This window comes from Euphorbia lathyris, chromosome 1 (genome assembly GCF_963576675.1).
Source record: "Euphorbia lathyris chromosome 1, ddEupLath1.1, whole genome shotgun sequence".
Lineage (NCBI taxonomy): Eukaryota > Viridiplantae > Streptophyta > Magnoliopsida > Malpighiales > Euphorbiaceae > Euphorbia > Euphorbia lathyris.
The window spans coordinates 83,733,747-83,745,147 of NC_088910.1; positions in this window are offsets into that span (position 1 = coordinate 83,733,747).

Here is an 11,401-nt window from a genome sequence, read left to right on the forward strand (position 1 = left end):
TTTGCATTAAGCAAAGAAAACAACTTTAAACTTTGTATAAATTATAAAAATGTAATAACGTAAATTCCTTCAATTAAAGGGCTTTGAACTGCAGACAATCCTCCTACGGTCGGGTTAGATTGCTACCTTAACCAAATTAATTCTCGAAGAATGAATTTGCCTAAGTGTTCAACTAAGTTTCCTTATAAAGATATTGAATTTAACTACGTTTTAATGAAAACACCAGAACTCACTTCGGATCAATTACAGAAGTGCTACATAAAAATTTAATGAATTGCATGAACTTTATTAGATGAAGTATGAATTTGATATAAGTTTACAGAGAACAAGAAGCATGGAAGCTTTCGTCAACTTTCAAGTTCCGGGTCGTCAATCTTTTCCTCGAACCTCGATAGAGTTTGTCAGGCTCAGGGTCGAATCCTCTACTTAATCTTCTCGCTGAATCTTCAGAATAGAGATGGGTCGTCTACTACCAGAATGTAAACTAATATAAACTGATCTAAATCTAAATCTAAATGCTACTGTGTTTGTAAGTATTTGATAAACAATGTGTGTACATCAGATTGCTTTTTACAAAATCGAACTTCTAACTCTAAATCGTTTAACTCAGGATTTCTGCATTAATTCTGTATTAAATCTTAACTCTAAAAAAATCGTATATCAACTCTGAAATCAACTCTTTATTTATAGATGTTGAAGAGTCGAGTCTAAGGAACATGTCTGCTGTGAAGAGATGTTCTTATCCAATCGAACGGACGCGTATCTTTGAAAACGAACAAGTGAATGTTGTGCTGCCTGAAAATCTGAACTTACCGAGAATGTAAATTCTCGACCGAGAATAGAGAAACAGTTTTTCAGCCTTCGAACGAAAGGGTGAAGTGTCTGGGTGACGCGTGTCGCGACCGAGAATGGAGGATTCTCGGTCGCGACACGGGATGTTTTTCTCCATTTCTGACTTCGTCCTTGTCCTCGTTTCGGTGCGTTTGATTTTCGTCGTCTTTGACTCTTTTTGTAGGGTTTTTCCTTCGTTTTTGACCTGTTTTTGTTCCTATTTAGATTTTACCAAATATTTAGGTACCTTGCATGAAAGAAACATATTTGGACGTAAAAGTACGCTAAATAGATATAAACAACACGAATTCATAGTAAAACTGATGTAAATATTAATGATATTTTAGGTATATTTTGGGCTTAACAATTCACTTCATGGCTCAAACTTCTGATGCGATCTAACTCAACATTGATCAGTTGCATGAAGTAGTGGGAGACTTTGAAATACCAGGTAGTTAAAGGGGAATCTGGAGTAAAAGACTCCTTTACGAAGCCTGGACTGCTCAAGCATGTACCTAATAAGAAGATAAACATACTATCAGTTGACTGAGATTACAAATACATGATAAGAATACAAACATCTTCCAGTAGAACATATTGAAAATACCTGATATTAGTTGCATGGGCTTCTATCTGCTTGTGAACCTTCAGCCATACCGTATCCAGCGATCTTGTGCCTGTATTGAGCCATTGCTTTAGACTCGCATGTTCGCTCTCCATACGACAAGTGGTTGTGTTGCCAAAATGTATGAAATTTTTCGTCCAAGCAACAACAAACTTCTCCTTATGCACTAACCACGTCTCCTCAACGTACGAGATAAGAGTTTGGTACCTGCTCATCGAATCCTTCATCTTGCCCAGATTTTCCTCGTACTCCGCAATGGATAAAGATTGAATTAATGTTCTCCATTTTCCATTCTTGAATTTACCGGCAATTGATTTGTCTCCTATAATTCTGTACGCCCGATCTTCTACATCCTTGTTTATATGCCAGGTGCATAGCAAGTGTGCTGTATGTGGGAAAACCTCCAGAATCGGTTTCAACAACTCCAACTCCCTATCACTAACGATAACAGTCGGGTTGAGATCAAACCCAATCAAAACCCTCAGCCGCTGCAGGACCCAACGGTAGCTTCCTTCAATCTCATCTTTAATAATGGCATATGCGATCTTGAAATTGTTATTGCAAGGCGTCATCCCAACAATTTCAACAAATGGCATTTTGTACCTGTTGGTTTTGTACGTTGAATCAATGCCGATGTATCAGTAATAAGTCCTGAATAAATCTACTGATTCTGGATGTGCCATAAACACATGTGTAATCACGCTAGAATCACCCTCAGTTTGCGTATAATGAGCATACTTGTTCTCGAGAGCAATATGATAGAACTGACTAGCCAAGTCTCTACCTTCGAACACATCCTTCCTCATCTTATCTCTATAGTTGTAGACGTGTTTAATTGTTGGGTTGTCTTCAGGATGCTTTTCTTTAACGGCTGCTAAAATAGCACAAGGCTTTGCTTGAGCCGAACTCATATCACGAACGATTAATTTAGATGCGGTACTGAGTCCGCTCATCTGCCGACTTCCCTCTGGATACATACGTAACGAATGATTGTGCTGACTAGTTAATCCAGCCTTAGCCTTTATTCCCCAACCAGTAAGGTCTGACCGTTGATAGGCTTTAATCTCAAATTTACACATGCACGCTTTAGTTTTAGTTTTTCGTATTAACCATGCGTCATCTGTTTTCCCTCTGTAGCGTTCACCCCGTGAACATCTCAATTGCTTTTGCTTTCCACCATGTTTATGCGAAGATATTATAATCTCAAACCCAATTCGAATAGCTACCTGTTTTGCCCAAGTAACAGCATCTTCACACGAAGGGAAAACGGTGTCCGTTATAAAACGGGAACTGTAATCAATGCCGTCGGGTTGCCAATCTTCTAACGGTTCCTGAATATATAAAAAATGCATAATATGTATTAACAATACGCGCAAAAATGTTAAAAAATGGCATTCGGGTGCATAATAGGTAGTAAGAATACGCGTAAAAAATAAAAAAATATAAATTTAGGGCTTATTCGGGCAGCCTGCACGTTAAAAATTACACTTCCGAGCTTGTTCGGGCCTCGTATAGGCTAAACGGACAGGCTGCCTGGTTAAAAAGCAAAAAACAGGCCACATTAGGCCTAAACGGGCAGTCTGCCCGTTCCACCGTAGGTTGGGACGGGCAGGTCACGCTACCCGTCCCGCGGCGGAACGAGGGCAGCGTGCCACCCGTTCCGCAGGCCGAATGGGTAGTTCATCCGTTTGGCCTGCGGACGAGCGGCATGCGCCGCCCGTTTAGGCCAAATCCGTTAAAAAAATCAAAATTTAAAAAACGAAATTTTAATTTAAAATTATATCGTAGGATTACCTCATGTTCGAAATCATGGTCTTTGGGAATGCTCGGGTCCATTTTCGTCCAATTCGGGTTTTTAGGCTTGGGAGAGAAAGAGAGGAAAAAAAATTTTGTTTTTGAAAAAAAATAATGAGAAGGGCATAAATGTCAAAAGGGTGCGGTGGGTGAAAAAAAAGTTGCGGTATATAGCAATACCATTTTTTAACTAGTTTTTTATCCGTGCGAATCACGGTCATCTTAATATATAAATATTAATAAAAATATAATTTAATAATTACAATTAATGATATAAAGGTGCTATATAAATTAAATATTATTATTTTATTTTCATATTTAATTTAAATAATCTTTTTATATATAAATATAATAATATAATTAAAATTAATATATTATATATTATATATTATATTATAATTATATTTTTTATCAGTAAAAAATGAGGAAGTGACACCTCAACTCCATCGTTACTGTTTTATATTATATATTAATTTAAATAATCTTTTTATAGACAAATATAATAATATAATTAAAATTAATATATTATATTTTTTATTAGTAAAAAAAAATGAAGTGACACCTCAGCTCCATCGTTACTGTTTTATATTATATTATATATAGATTATATTTTTATCAGTAAAAAATAATGAAGTGACACCTCAGCTCCATCGTTACTGTTTTATATTATATATAGATTTGCCCCTGACCAAAACGACGTCGTTTTGAATCTGGGCAAATTAAAAAAAGCCCAGCCCAGCCAAATGGGCTGGCCTGGACTTAATTAACCTATCTCCTTCTCCACAAAGAAGGAGATGAACAAGCAGGCGTGGCTAATTTCTGGAAATCAGAAATTACCCCCACGCAGCTCCGGCGCCGGGGTGGCTGGAGCCGCCCCAGGCGTCGGGCTGTGTCCATCTCTGTCAGGGCTAAGCAGGAATATGCAATTCGGGAGTTGGCGATCCAACAAACAGTGACTATAGACGGTGAGTAGGTTGCACGAAGCGCCTTATAAAGTGAATATGAACTTAACTGAATCTCATATAAGGTGATCTAGTCTGGAGTGGACAAACGGCTGGTGAGCCCTCTTTTCCTTTGAGTATATCAAGTATTGTACTATGAACAAACCTCAATCGGGGAGAGAGACGGGCGACAAAAGACCATAAGTTTTACTTCTAATGGCACTTAGACGACGTAGTTTTGACCAAATTAACTAAATTAGGGAGCAAGTGCTTATAGATAGATTTCAAGGTTGGAAACATAAATTTGAATTTTTTTTCACGTCCGTGTTTTAAGTTTTAATTATTATTTTCAAACCTTAAGTTATATTATAGTCGTTTTAGAATCATTGGATTAATTGGATGTTACGAATATAGTTTAAAAGGGAATTGCATTTTTTTTAAGAATAATTATAAGTTTAGGATAAGTCTTAAAAAAAAGATTTTAAGGGACCAAAATGGATATTCTTTAAATTATTAATTGGCCTATATAAGACATTTGTATGGATGATGTATTTTAAAGTAAGTGAAAGTGTAATGGGATAACTTGTTTGTTTTGAAGTCTAATTAAAAAGAATAGCAAACGATGGTAGGTGATGGTGAATTTTTGGTAATTTTTCTTACACCCAATTTGGAGGGGATCATGGTACAGATTTATTTCTTCTAAAATTACAATGTCTTTTATTTTATTTATAAAATGAAAGGATATAAATATAATTTTATATACAATTACATTATTAAACCATTATTTATCTTCTATCCAAACACAATAAGTTATTTCATACACTTCACTTCATTTTACATTATCTTACTTTAATTACACTTCATCCAAAGAATGTCTTAGATTCATTCCTCACCTCCATCTACATTCTTCTTCCCCCTTCTCTCTTCTTTTCTCCCTCATCCTTCCACCACCAAAACAGGACAGCTCCACCGTTTTAGTGTTGTCGTAGATCTAATCGTCCAAATCACTCCACATTTTTACTGGAAATTTTAGACACATAGAACTAATGTCTAACCAAAGGGATTTTTATTTGAAGTTGCATATAGAGAATATGGTATAGACAGGTTGTAAGGTAAATTTGAGGTTTTGTGGTGTTTTTTTTCTCAATTTTAAGCTAAGGTAAGTAACTATCAATTATCCTCGTGGCTTGTGTATATATATATATATATATATATAAATATATATATATATATATATATATATATATAACTCTAAAATTCCAGAAATTTACTTCTTAAGGATTTCTTACAAATGACTTGAGTTAAATGAGACTTTTCTATAACTAGTTGTTGATTTTGAGTTTGTGTTCAAAGTCTGAAGGAAATAAGTATATTATGGGCAGTTTTTTTATTATTATTTTGATGTTCATACTTTGATTTGGATTCTTGATAAATGGATAATGAAATTTTGATTTGATTGTTATTTTGGTTAAATTGATGTTGGAATTGAATTCTTGACGAATTTAATAAATTTTAGTTAAATTGTTATTTTAATGAATTTTTTTTATTTTGATGTTCATATTTTGATTTGGATTCTTGATAAATTCATAATGAAATTTTGGTTTGAACATTATTTTGATTAAATTGATATTGGATTTTGATTCTTAATGAATTTTAGTAAATTTTGGTTAAATTGTTATTTTGATGGAAAAGTTTATACAAATTGAAATTTGGTTGGATTTGGTGAATTTTGATCTAGTTTGTATTTTAATAGAAAAATGTTTCGTGTCCATCAGGAGTAGTCCGGACGAGTGGTTTGGTATTTGAAGACCATTTTCAGTGAGAAACATGACATGTGTACACAGTCTAAAAACATATCGGGTATAACAGTGAAGTGTTGGATAAGACCATACAAGATTAGGCAACGTTAAAGAGACGTCTCGAATATGTTTACGTGTTATAGATTGATATACAAGAGGATACTTGGTGATGGATATAATACTGAATTTAATTTGAACTTTAATTTTTAGTAAAGTATTTATATAAAGATCATTATGTTTTGATTTAGTTTGATTTGAAAATATTGAATATGAATATGGTATGTTTGTTAATGGAACAAAAATATTATTTTCAAGTTATTAATTTTAATGTATTCTTTTGATTAAATGATTTTTTATAAATGTATACATATACATCTATTTTAAGTAAAAATTAGTTTTTATAGTTGATAGTTGCTTACAAAGATTTATGTCTCATATTTTCAAATGTTTTTAGGCAAGGAAGTACGTGGCATTGAGGGAGGTATCTGACACTAGAGTGGGGATTGGATACAGCCACGATTGTCCAAGTCGTCTTTTAGAGTATTGCATATCATTTTCTACATATAGATATATGCATATTTTTGTGTTTACTGAATATTTAGGCACTTGAGTTGCTAAGCTTAAAACTTAATAAAGTTATCTTATGTAAAATTTTGGATTGAAATGTTGAATTATGGTATTAATTTGTGAGTTTGGGCATATTTTCTATGTTTTAAACAAAGGAAAAAAATAGATTTGTAATTGTAAGTAATTTTTCTCTATGGAAAACTAGTTGTTGAAATATAAAAATAAGTTTTAAAATGTTTTCTGAAGTTCAAAAAAAATTGGAAATTACTTAAAAATATAATCGTGAGATGTTGCTTCCAACTCGTAGACGTCGGTGGTAATGTTTCACCGTCATATCTGATTCTGATTTGAGTTAGGTCGACAAGCCAGCACTCTATCCAGACTTCTTTAAAATTAGTAATCTTTTAAATTTTATGATTTAATACCTTGCCATTTCAATAAAAACAATGGGATAACATCCAAATTGCCTCTCACGTTTTCATAGAAGTGCAAATATCTTAATATAAAAAATCTTAAAATTTTATCTTTAATGTTTTTAAGATGAAGTAATTTTAAGTTCACATAATACCAAAATCAACTTTTAATTGTTTGGAGTATGAAAAACTTAAAAGAATTTACCTGAACACTAGAAAACATTATTTTTATTCTCAAAATGTCAAACACGCGGATTATTTAGAAAAAACCATAAAATCAAAACCAATATTTATAAAATATTATTTCCTAAAATATAACACTGTATAAATGTGTACTAAGCGAAACACTCTCAAATACTTTCAACATCAGAATTAAAGCTACACAAACTCCAAATTATTTTGAGTAAAGGTTGGATACTAGCGCAAAAGAGATATTAAGCATCCCAACAGGGCCGTTCTTGGCCTTTTAAAGGCCCGGGACGAGATGATAAAATTGGGCCTTCACACATATATATATATATTCTATTTTTTTCTTATATAAATTGAAGGCTAGATAAAAAGAGGTAGGTGGACATCCTAACTAGATTGGGATCCCCTAAATGACCGCTCAAAACACATAAGCCCAAATTTTATTAAAAGACAAAGAATAAAAAGGCTTAATACATCACAAGCTCCCTGAACTTGTCCAAAATAGTAGATTGGCTCCCTAAACTTTATAAGTGTCTTACCAGCTCCCTAAACTTGCTTATTTTGTATCACCAGCTCCCTAAACTTGTCAATAAAAGTAGATTAGCTCCCTAAACTTTGCAAGTGTCTCACCAACTCCCCAAACTTGCTTATTCTGTAACGACTAAATACAAAAATCATAATACTAACTCTCGATCCTCATCAATTCAATTTCTCAAACCTGCAACACTAACTCTTATAATAGGTTGACAGGTCAGAGAAGCGAAAAAATTACCTCTTGAATTGATGAAGACGTATTTTTAGAATTTAGGTTTAATAAGTTTTTGTATTTAGTTGTTACAAAATAAGCAAGTTTGGGGAGTTGGTGAGACACTTGCAAAGTTCAGGGAGCTAATCTATTTTTATGGACAAGTTTAGGGAGTTGGTGATACAAAATAAGCAAGTTTAGGGAGCTGGTGAGATACTTGCAAAGTTCAGGGAGCCAATCTACTATTTTGGACAAGTTTAGGAAGCTGATGATGTATTAGGCTGAATAAAAACAAGGCAAAAGGCATAGGCTCCTGAACTTTACTTGTTTAAAAATCAAGCCTCTGATCAAATATTTTTTTCATATTAAACCCTTAATCATTGATTTTGTTATGGATTTTACCCTTATTTAATTTTTTCATCGAGTTTGGGAAAGGAGAAGATCGATTTAACGATTCTAATAATGATGAAAATCGCGAAGTGGGAGAGGAGAAGATCGAGCTTGGAAGCACATACTGGAAATTGATTTATGTAATTTCTTTTTACTTTTTACTCTATATATATCCTAGTTAATAAACTCTTATTTTTATTTATCCACGTCAATAGGCCGAATCGTCCTAACAATGCGTGCCGCCAAACTCGACGGAAAAATTCAATAAGGGTCAAATCCATAACAGAATAAATGATCAAGGGCTTAATGTGGAAAAATAATTGATCATAAGCTTGATCCTTAAAACAAGTAAAGTTTAATGGCTTAGTTATATTTTTTTTTGGCCTAAAAACAACAAATTAAAGGGCTAACAACTCTGAAATTGCAAGTTGTGTGCAATCCTTAATTTTAGTTAAAATTTAAAAATTCAATAATTGTCACATTTATGAAATTTTAGAGATTTTTAATTAGGTAAATATAAGGTCCAAAATATTATTTTCCATTTTATTTGTAAAATACTAGTTTAATTTAATAAAAATATATATAGTTACATCAAAGGTATTCCAATTTGCTAGTTCGTGTCTATCTATCTCTTATCTGTTCTTGTTTTTTTAGTAACAAAATTAAATTTGTGAGCTATAAAAAATTATGAACTGAGGGAATATGCACAATTATTCCGAAGGTAAGAAAAAAAAATCTTTGGCAGATGCTTTTGAGAATTTAATTAAGTACTTAATATTACCAATACAAACAGTAGACTGGCTGAAAAGGATTGAATGCAAGCAAAGAAAGAAAAGAAATGCAACAAAAAAGGAGATAAATCGCAGCAAGAGAGAAGAAGGAGATGACAGTGTGAGACCTGGGTTTTACTAACTAAACTAATTAATTTTTTGGGCCCCCTAAGATCAGGGGCCATGGGCATGTGCCCCTTGATTCAAGACTCAGGGTCGGCCCTGCATCCCAACCAGGTTAGCACTCTCAAAGAAAACTTAAGACCTAGGCCCAAATATTGTTAAGATAAATGAAAAAAATACAAAAAAAAGAATGAAAGTAAATCGTCTCCGTATGAGGCGATTAATGGAAAGGAAAATGCTCAACCTTATTACAATCATCACTAATAAAAGAATCACAAAAGAAGGGAATGAATGCCACCAATAAAGGTTATCAGTCTCAAGGCTAAATTTTGCAAGCAAATTGACAACCCGATTAACCTCCCTAAAGATGTGTGAAACCCGAAATTGCATAGTAGAAATGAGCTGGAGAACGTGTAACCAATCTTGCTTGACTATCTATGGAACATCAGCCGACATCGATTGGAGTAAGTAAACAACCAAAGAAGAGTCACACACGAGCCACACATGAGTTAGCGAAAATGGGCCAACTCTGTTATATCTGCCTATGTCGCCATGGGTAATTTAGTCTTTAAAACAATTGATTATATAAAAGCCCAAATATCTCCATAAAACGTTATTCTTCTCTTTGTCTCTTGATCTTCTTCTTCCTCCAAAAAACTCAACCTTGAACAATTTATTCCCCTAACAAACACCTAATTTGTACCTTGATCGTGTTAATACTACAACCAACGAACAAAAGTGTTCCATCATAAACCTGGTAACCTGGAATTGTGAGTTTGAAATCGTAGAAGCTACTTCGATTTTGCTTGGTAAAGAGAGAAAGTTGACAAATTTTTAGGGTATCAGCTTAGGTTTGCGTGTCATTCAAGGTACGAAAATCATCTTTGTAAAAGTTTATCGTTTTCATTTCTATTGTTTGATTTAGGGTTAGAGATTTTATTTCGTTACTATTCTTGCATGTTTTCGCTGAGTTTTTGTACATTTGACAGTACAAATTTAGGATTATTTGTCAATATCTTATCATTGCATGTGATGTTGCATGTTAGTGTATCATGTTGTCTCTGTCATATTTATTGGTGTTCTTTGTTAAATTTATTAAATTTTTTGAGATTTTGAGATATATGGTTATTGTTCTACATAAACATATTATATCTGTGTTGAAATTGGTTTGGTACATGTATACTTACTAGTTTCCGTTTTTCATGTTGGATGGTGTACATCAGTGAGTATGACTGAATGCATGACTTTAGTGCTCCATTTTGGGGCAAAGTGGTCTTCCCATGATGATTTAATGAAATGTTTGGGGAGGGGGGGGATGTAGCCACAATGCATGTTTATAAAGATTGGTTATCTTATTTTCAATCGTTAGGTTATTACAGAGACCTAGGGTATCGAGATGGCTATCATATGTGGTATCATTTGAAGGGATTGACAAGGGAGGTGTCTTATAAAGAGATATAGAATGACAGGAACATAGGCTTTATGATGGAACGTAACAAAGATTATGATGAGTGAGAGATTTACTTTGAGGCTCTCAAACCTCATGTGATAGTAGACAAGAGTGGGTGGGTTAAGCAAGTAGTTGCATAAAGTAGTAGTTCTAATGACATTACAATTGTAGGTCATAATGTAAATATAGATCAACATGAAAATGCAGATAGATGAACATATGAATGAAAATTTAGGCCATGATGATCACGTGGTGATGGAGATGAACATGTAATTGATGGAGATGACAATCTAAGTGATGGAGATGACAATGTAAGTGATGAGGTATGTCTAGATAGTGAAGTAGGTGGCAAAAGGGGTGAATATATAGAATATATTTTAGGAATTTAAGAGGATTGTTAGGAAAAGGATGGTGAAGATTATGTAGGTGATGAAAGGGATGAAGTAGAAATTGCAGTGGATGCTGAATTTGATTGTGATGACTTATCCATGTTTGATGAAACTAATGATGATATATTTGAAAATGAAGTACAAATAAAGCACAAAATGAACAACCAACTCAACCACAAATTAAACCATAGCCTGCACCACACACTTTTTCACCACCAAATCAACCACCATATGAGCCCGTCAATTAACCATAACCTGAACCAGGAAATGAATCTGTAAATGAAGCTAGAAATGAATCACATAAGCTAAATAAAGTGGATTTGATACAATTTAATGAGCCCGCTCCAAATTTAGATGATAAGTTGGGTAGCTTAT